This window comes from Elephantulus edwardii, unplaced genomic scaffold (genome assembly GCF_000299155.1).
Source record: "Elephantulus edwardii isolate Elephantulus edwardi_28Jun2011 unplaced genomic scaffold, EleEdw1.0 scaffold00054, whole genome shotgun sequence".
Lineage (NCBI taxonomy): Eukaryota > Metazoa > Chordata > Mammalia > Macroscelidea > Macroscelididae > Elephantulus > Elephantulus edwardii.
This window is the reverse complement of record NW_006399804.1, coordinates 432,484-441,638: the sequence shown is the minus strand read 5'-3', so window position 1 is coordinate 441,638 and position 9,155 is coordinate 432,484. Positions and strand designations below refer to the sequence as shown.

Sequence of the window (9,155 nt, the reverse complement as noted above, 5' to 3'; positions counted from 1 at the left end):
AAAAATGCCTGTGTATAGTCAATAAAACACAGATGAACATTCCTTGGGCATTCTCTGCTCTCAAGCCAAGAACTATCTGACACTGGCTGTGATGTCTCTAATGCTGTGGCCTCTTCTAAACATAGCTTGTATTTCTGGTACTTCTCTGTCAATGTACTATTTGTTCCAATCATTTTTGGGTGATCTTTAGTAGGACATATATTGCATGTGATATTAGTGATATTGTTTTATAATTTCCACACTTTGTTGGATTACATTTTAAGAGGGGAGGTGGTATGGGAATAAACATGGAACTTTTCCAGTCAGTTGGCCAGGTAGCTGTCCTCCATATTTCCTGGCACAGCCTGGTGAGAATGTCCAGGGTAGCATCCGTCTGTTGAAATATGCCAGTTAGTATTCTATCAAAGCCTGGGGCCTTTGTTTTTTCCAATTCCTTCAGAGAGTTTGAACTTTCTTTCTCTTTCATCACCATTGCTTCTTTATCATATGTTGTTTTGTAAAACTCTTATATCATTCAGTTATTTTTTTGGTACAGTGATTCTGTGTACTTCTATCTTCTTTTGACGCTTCCTGGATCATTCAATTTTCTGCCCATATCATCCTTAAGTATTACTATTTAAGGCTTGAATTTGTTTCTCAGTTCATTCAGCTTAAGAAATGCCAAGTGAGTTTGGCCTTTTTTATTTTCTTACTCCAGAGATTTGTACATTTCTTTATAATACTTTGTCTTCTCCAGCTGCACTTTGCAATCTTCTGTTCAGCTCCTTAACTTCCGGATTTCTTCTCCTTCCTTTGGCTTCTCAGTGCTCTAGTGTAATATTTAGTTTCTTCTGACATCCATTTCTGTCTTTTCTTCCTCCTGCATCTTTGTTATGACCTTTTTATTCTTTATGGATGACATACTTGTTATCTTCCTACAGCTCATCTAGTCTTTGTTTATTAGTGCTAACTAATTAGCAGTAGTGCCTCAATCATGTTCCTGAGATAGTTTTTAAATTCAGATGCGCAGACTTGGTTCTTGGGGATTTGTTTTAATTTTGTTTAGCTTCGTCTTGCACTTGCATATGAGTAGCTGATTGTCCATTCCACAATCTTCACCTGGTCTTATTTTCACAGCTTCTCCAACTATTCTTTTCCCAGAAATAATTTCTGTGTAGACCATCAGGTGAGGTCAATGTTTATAATCATCATTTGTGTTTCTTATAAAAGGTATTTTTAATGAATAAATCATTGATGATACAAAATTCTATCATTCTACCTCCAGTCTCATTTCTGTCACCAAGTCCATATTTCCCAACAACTGTGACCCTTTTTCTCTGTTCCCAGATTTTGCATTCCAGTCACCTACTATTATTAATGCATCCTAGTTGTGTGTTTGATCAAATTCTGACTACAAAAGTTGGCAGAAGTCTTCTATTTCCTCCTTTTTGGCTCTGGTTGTTGTTACATATATTTGAATGATAGTGGTATTATAGGTCTTCCTTGTATTCACATGGATATTACCCTTTCACTCACAACACTGTGTCATCATTTGATTAGGATATGAGTAGTGAGCAGATCTATTTCAGAAAAATCAGAATTTAAAAATAGAATTTTTCATTTTTCAAAAATAACATGATTTTCTTTACATTTTTACTAGACTCAGAAATACATTAATCCTATTGATGGGAACTATTATAGATTCACAAATATGTTTTGGAAATTATACTGAATTATAAATTCCCAAATGAAAATAGTAAAATTTGTACTTTTTAATCAACTCACCAATACTTTCTGAGAATACTGTGTTGATTTCATAATGTTTTATTATGAATGTAGTGGTAAGGAAAATTACAAGATAATGAAAATAATTCATGACTAGTGATTGAGATCTATGCAAAAGCAGACAAGATAAAATTTAATGTTAAATTCAGTTATTTTGCCCAAAGAAATGATATCTCAAGACATTTTTCTGACTTTCCTGTCTTTTTTATAAGACACTTTATAAATAACTCATGTAAAATATAAAAGTTAGTAAAAGTCTATCTTTTACCTGTGAATTGAGAATGTAACTTAGAAAGAAATAATCTATGAAGTCTTAAAACTATATACATAGTGACATAGCAAATAAAACTGATTTTATCCTCAAATTGTTATTAACTGTCACCATTTCATTTTTTTTCTTCTATATTTTAAGAATCCTTGTCCTTTGGTCATCATTCAGAGTGTCACTCTTTTCTCATAATCACCTGCTAGATATTTGGCCAGAAGACTCAATTTACTCAAGAATTATTGGGGTTTTTTCCTCCTTTGAGAAGCTTACAGAAATTATTAAGGAATTAAAATAAGTAAGGTAACATTGACAACGTTCTGTTATAAACTCCATAACATGGATGACACCAGAGAACAACCACTTAAATCAGACTATGGACAGCATCAGGGGAAGTTTTCTGGAAGAGTAAATTTTTCAAGGATGAATGGAAGATAGTTGTATGAAGAATATTGATGTCAAAATGTGTAGAGGCATTTCAAAGTTAGAAAAACAAATCGTTTACTTGAGTTGATGGAAGAGGGAGTGAATGATAAAGCCAAAACAAGCTGCTTGAGCCATACAATGTAAGATTTTAAAGATCAAATTAAGAAGATTAAGGATATTATATAGCTATTTTTCCTAATCTAAACCCACAACCAAATTCACTGTTTTAAAGTTTAGGCAACTTTTTTTGGATAGAACTGTTTTATGGAGTTTTCAAGGTCATAATTCTTCATGGAAGCTGAGTGATATAACTTTTTCTTACAGTGTGGCCAGTAGGCTTGAAAGGCTAATGTTAAGAACCCCATTTGACAAACTTCTACTTAAGATGCATTAACATTATCAGGTAATTGATAGATATTAGTAAACATTCACAAAAAAAGAAATAAGCAGAAAAAATAAAAATATTATTATTGTATGAGTATGTTACTTTAAAAAATATAAATAAAACAATCATACTAGAAAAGGTTCAAGTTCTATTCTAAATGCCATTTCATAATCAAAGAAAGCCCTTCTGTCTGAATTAATCACAACTGAAATCCAACTAGCAAATGAAAACAGAAAATAGATTCTGGTTCATTTAACAATGGTACACCAACTGTTAAATTGAGATTTATGGTAACAGAACAAATCTGAACAATTCTTAAATCCCAGTACCTTTATCTTCCATAATTCTAATTTGCAATACAAATTTTAAATCCCATTTTGGAAGTGTAGCATCATTGTTTTACAGAACTGAAGCAAACAAAAACAAGCATCATTGTTTTACAGAAATGAAGTAAACAAAAAATAATCTCAAAAATAATCCATAACCTATTAGCCTGTTGTGATGCTTCATTGTTCAGCTATCCCTGAGTTAACACATTAGTAGTGCAAAATGTTCTATTGAATCTTTTCCTTTCTCAAAAATGACAAGTTTACGTTACTTGAACTCTCAAATTCCAAACACTGTTCTAAAAGCTAAAATACCTCAATGGAAAAGGCAGTTGGTTTCAACTCAATGGCAATGAGTTCTATATTGTTATAAAAGAGAGAATTATAATACTTGGCTGGGAGAAGTATGAAACAAAGCATAGAGAATATTACCTGCAGTACAACAAGCACTACCAAAGCACCATCAGTCTGAATATATACTGTGGATTTTGTTATGCATCAGAGAGTTAGTTGGACATGACTAAGGAGGATAGAAGGAGAATTGATGTCTTTGAGCTGTGGTGCTGGAGAAGAGTACTGAGGGTACCATGGACTGCTGAGAAAGCAAACAGATTCATCCTGGAAAGAGTCAAACTGGGGTGCCCCTTGGAGTCAAGGATTTTAAGGCTTCGTCTAACATACTTTGGACATGTTGCAAGGAGGGACAGGTCCTTAGAGTGGGACATCATGCTTGGAAGGGTGGAGGGATAGCGCAGAAGGGGAAGGCCCCCTATGAGGTGGATTAATGCATTGACTGGGATAATCGGGATGGGTGTATCAGAAATGGTGCAATTGGCACAGGACAGAGCAGAGTTTAGGGCTGTTGTACATAGGGTCGCTATGAGTCGCAAGCAAGTCAATGGCACATAACAACAACAACAACTATTTAACCATTCCACACTCTAATAGTCAACTTTAACTTAGATAATTCTAAAGTGATAATTCTGGATATCAGGCAGAGGCAGTGAAGTACAGATAAAAAGAAAAATAAGTCCATTGCAAAAGAGCAAACTATATCAACTCACTAAAATGAAATCTAAAAATTTATGGAAATCTAATTGAATTGAATTAAACCTTATATATATATATATACCATTTACTAATGTTGTAAAGAAAATAATTGGGATATTGCCAAAAGTCAGCAATCACCTGAAACTGGTGACATAGTGATACAAAACTCAATATAATACCATCAGAACTGGCCTCTGTGCACTACCATTAGAGTTAGTGTGAGAGGCAAGAAGGTGACGGGAATGCTCATTGCTTTAGTCAATTCAGGGCTAAAGGGGTTAACCAGGTTATATCCCAAACAATCCAGTACTGATTAGTATCAATTTGTAGAAATTAATAGATAAAGCTGCGATGGATCATGAATTGCCTCTGCAGGCATGCGAAAATAATATATATGGAAATCAAAGATTATTGCTAATTACTAAGTTGAGAGAGGGAATAAAAGCAGAATTTTCATATAGGTAGCATTGATTTTAATTAATGGTGGTAGAAAATTTTTGAAGAATCATGATAATCAGAGAAAGAGAAGATGACCTTCAATGATATGGACAGAAATGGTGAATTTATGATTACCTTCTTTCACTTTATACCAGACAAGTGTAAAACAATAGTTATATTTTAAATGTTCCCCAACAAGGATTTAAGATTCCAATCACTGCTTACCAAACTAGACGTGGGATGTAAACTTTATAACCTATAATATGTAAACTGGCCAAGTTGTCAAATAAAACTATGATCCTAGTAAGGAGCTCTGGGGACTAGTGATAAGGAATTGCACTGCCATTCCAAAGGTACATGGTTTGAATCTACCAGCTGCTCCCCGGGAGAAAGCTAGGCAACCTACTCCATGTGATTTACTGTTTCTGAAAACATGATGAAGAACTGGCTATGAGTTGCTACTGACTCAGTGGTACTCAACAACAAGAAGCTTTAAAACCTCATGAACTAACGCCACATGTATTTTGCTATGTCTAGGAAATATTTGTAATTGTGCTCCAATGTGATGCGTTAGAATAAACAGATGTGTCTTCAAGTAGGTATAGTAGGAATGTTTTTCTTAAAGGTAAGTGTGGACACCACAACTCAAAGGCATCAATTCTTCTACCATCTTTATTCATTGTCCAGCTTTTGGAAGCATAGCAAGTAATTGCAAAGAATATAGCCTGAATCAGGCATGCATTTGTCTTCAAACTGACATCAGTGCTCTTCAGTATTTTGGAAATGTCCTAGTTCTTGCAGACTTACCCAATGCATTATGTCTCCTGATTTCCTGACTGCTGGTGCAAAGAATTGATCATGGATCCAAGTACAATAAAATTGTCAACCGTTTTAGTCCTTTCTCCAACTATCATGATGTTGACTACTGTTCTAATGGTAAGGACCTTAGTTTTCTTGACAGCCTTGGATCCTCTTATAGCAAGTGATTCAAGTCCTCCTCACTTTCAGCAAGCAAGGTTTTGTCATATAAATAATGCAGGTTGTTGAGTTGGTGGAATCAAATCAGCTGAATTCCTCAATCCTGATGTCACTTTGTTCTTCATAGAGTCTTGATCTGGGAATTATTTACTCATCATACAAATTGAATAGACAAGGAGAAAGGATACATCTCTGATGCACATCCTTCCTGGTTTTAAATCATGCAGTATCCCTTTAATCCGGTAGTATACAGCTTTTTTATTTAGGTATAGATTTTGCATGAGCACAATTACAGATTCTGAGATGCCCATTTTTCTCACAGTTAGTTGTAGTTTGTTGTGAGGGTTTTCACAACCTCCTATGGATAGCCAATTCTCCATCCCCCCAACCCAGCCTTTTTAGTTTTCTTTGAACCTCTTAATTTACTATAACTTAAAATGAATTTTCAGGTAACTTTAATCCTAAATAATTGCAGCTGATCATTTTGAACAAAGGTACACAGTTATAAAGTTTTTCACAGAAGGAGTTCTGAGTCAGTTTGCATAAATATAAGCTAAAAATGAAACTTTTCAATGTCAAATAGATTGGATTGTGAAAATGTATATGAATAGGACTTTGGAGAAGTTTTTATCATTTTCCAGAGGCTGCTGTTTTCACAGTTACCAAGATAGCAAAGCTGTGAATTTTCAGGACTAACATGAATCTGCAAAAATGAAGATGGTATTAGGGCAAGAAAAATGCCACAAAGCTCTCTGGCAATTTTTCTCATTGTGGTGACGTGTACATAGTCTTGTGCCTAGTATAATTAACAGTTTCAGCAAACTGAAATTTTGTTCAGTTTTTCAGGGTCCCAAAATATATATCATTTTTCATTCTTTTTGTATTAGGCCACAGACTCTCTGTACCCATAATTCTCAATACCACCTACATGGCTTTTAAATCATAATTTTAAATGATAGCTTTTTACATTTGTCTTATTCATGCTCTTACATTTCTTTGCATCTCCTTATGTTGCATACATAAGCTGTATTTTATAGCTGGCATGCAAAAATACCTATTGAGTTGTAGTAGTTGTTATTCTTATGTTCCATCAAGTTGCCTGTGACTCGCAGTGACCCTATAAACAAAAGCTCTGAACCCTGCCCTACCTTGAACCAGGCTACTGATTCTGACATACCTACCCCTATTATCCAAGTTACTGTGTCAATCCATCTCATTTGGTCTTCCTCTCCTGTGCAGTTTCTCCACCCTTCCAAACATGATGTCCTTCTCCAAGGATTGCTCCCTCCTGGTCAGGTGCCGAAAACATGTGAGATGGAGCTTCAAAATCCTTGCCTCCAAGGAGAAACTTGATTACTTCCTCTAAGACAAACCTGTCTGTTCTCTTGCAGTCCATGGTATGTTCAATATTCTTTTCCAGCACCACAATTGAAAGGCATTGATTCTTCTGTAATCTTTAGTCATTGTCAAGCTTTCAGATGCAGAGTAATTGTGAAGAAAATGGCCTGGGTCAGGTGCACCTTAGTCTCTAGACTGATAACATTTCTCTGTATTACTTTGGAGAGGTCTCTGACAGCAGATTTTCCCAATGAAATTAATCTTTTTTTCTTACTGTGACAATTTAAAATACATCTTTATTTGAGACAAAAGACGTATTACCATGGGAGAGTCTGCTGTTAGAGACCTCTCCAAAGTAATGAAGAGCAACAGTGTCTCTCTGGAGACTATGGTGTGTCTGATACAGGCCATGGTCTTTGCTATCACTGGTTATGTATCAGATAGTTGGACAATCCCTAAGGAGGATAGAAGGAAAATTGATGCCTTTGAGCTGTGGTGCTGGAGAAGAGTCTTGAGGGTACCATGGACTGCTAGGAAAGCAAACAGATTCATCCTGGAAAGGGTTAAACCAGGTGGCTCCTGGGAGCCAAGGATTCTGAGGCTCCATCTAACATACTTTGGGCATGTTGTAAGGAGGGACCAGTCCTTAGAGAGGGACATCATGCTTGGGAGGGTGGCGGGACAGCGCAGGAGAGGAAGGCCCTCTATGAGGTGGATTGATTCAGTGACTGGGGTAATTAGGATGGGTATATTGGAGACAGTAACATTGGTACAGACAGAGCAGTGTTTAGGGCTGTTGTACATAGGGTTGCTATGAGTCGCAAGCAACTCGATGGCACATAACAAGAACATAACAACAATATTTAAGACACTGCATTTTCCACTTAAAATACAGTGATAACAAAGTGTAATACTAATTCCTTTCCCTATGCACATTCCAAAGTCAAGCATTGAGAATGCCCAGAAATTTAGTCTAGCAGTTTAAACTTTGCAACTGCAATGTGCTATAAATTTGGGTCCTTCAAAATTTAGCTGTGGAACAATGAGTACTAAAGTATTCAGATTGGTTTAGTCAACCTCTTCAATGGTGGATCCAGAATAGCCACCATCAGACAGAGGAGCTCCACCACCAGGGAAGCGGTTGGCATGCCTCCAGCACTCTGGTATAGCTTGGTGATGATGGGGTTGCAGACCTTCTCAAGTTCCTTCTGCTGATACTCAAATTCCTCCTTTTCTGCAGCCTGATTCTTATCAAGCCAGCAGAGAAATTAATTTTACTTGTCAAGGATCTTCTGTTTGTCCTCGTCATTGATCTTGCCTTGAAGCTTTTCATCTTCAACTGTTGCTTCCATATTAAATGTGTAAGACTCAAGGGAATTCTTAGAAGACACCTTATCTCTTTGCTTATCATCTTCAACTTTGTACTTCTCAGCCTCCTGGACCATTCATTCAATGTCTTCTTTACTCAAGCAGCTATTATCATTGGTGATGGTAATCTTGTTTTCTTTCTCCGTGCTCTTGTCAACAGCAGAAACATTAAGAATAACATTGGCATCAATATCAAAGGGGACTTCAATCTGAGGTGCAGATGGTATCCCAATTAGTTCAAACTTGCCAAGCAGGTTGCTATCGTTGGTCTTGGCATACTCACCTTCATAGATCTGAAAGTACACCAGAATGGTTGTCTGAGTAGATTGTGAAGGTCTGTGTTTGCTTGGTAGGAATGGTAGTAATGAATACTGCTTGATGAGGACAGTCATGACTCCACCAGCAGTTTCAATACCAAGAGAAAGTGGAGTGACATCCAGGAACAGCAAATATTGAACATTTTTAGATTTGTCTCCAGAGAAAATGGCCACCTGGACATTTGCACCATATACAACAGCCTCATCTGGGATGGTGCTCTTGTTCAATTCCTTTCCATTGAAGAAGTCCTGAAGAAGTTTCTGAATCTTGAGAATTCTGGTAGAACCACCCACACAAGCAGGAGAATATCATGAGTCTGTGACTTATCTAGCTTGGTATCCCTCAGGGCTTTTTCCACAGGGTCCAGAGTGCCACAGAAAAGATCAGTATTCAATTCTTTTTTTTTACAGAGGTTTTGGATTTCCATTCATTCATTGCCGCAATTTTCTCCCTGCCCACCCCTCCCCACCAGCTCGCTTCCCCCTCTGAAGAGAGGAAA

The 9,155-nt window shown here is 36.5% G+C and overlaps 1 pseudogene; it reads right to left on the bottom strand.

Annotated features, from left to right (window-relative positions):
* Positions 1-8,038: 8,038 nt before the first annotated feature.
* Positions 8,039-9,155, bottom strand: part of LOC102855897 — a 2,945-nt pseudogene continuing 1,828 nt past the window's right edge.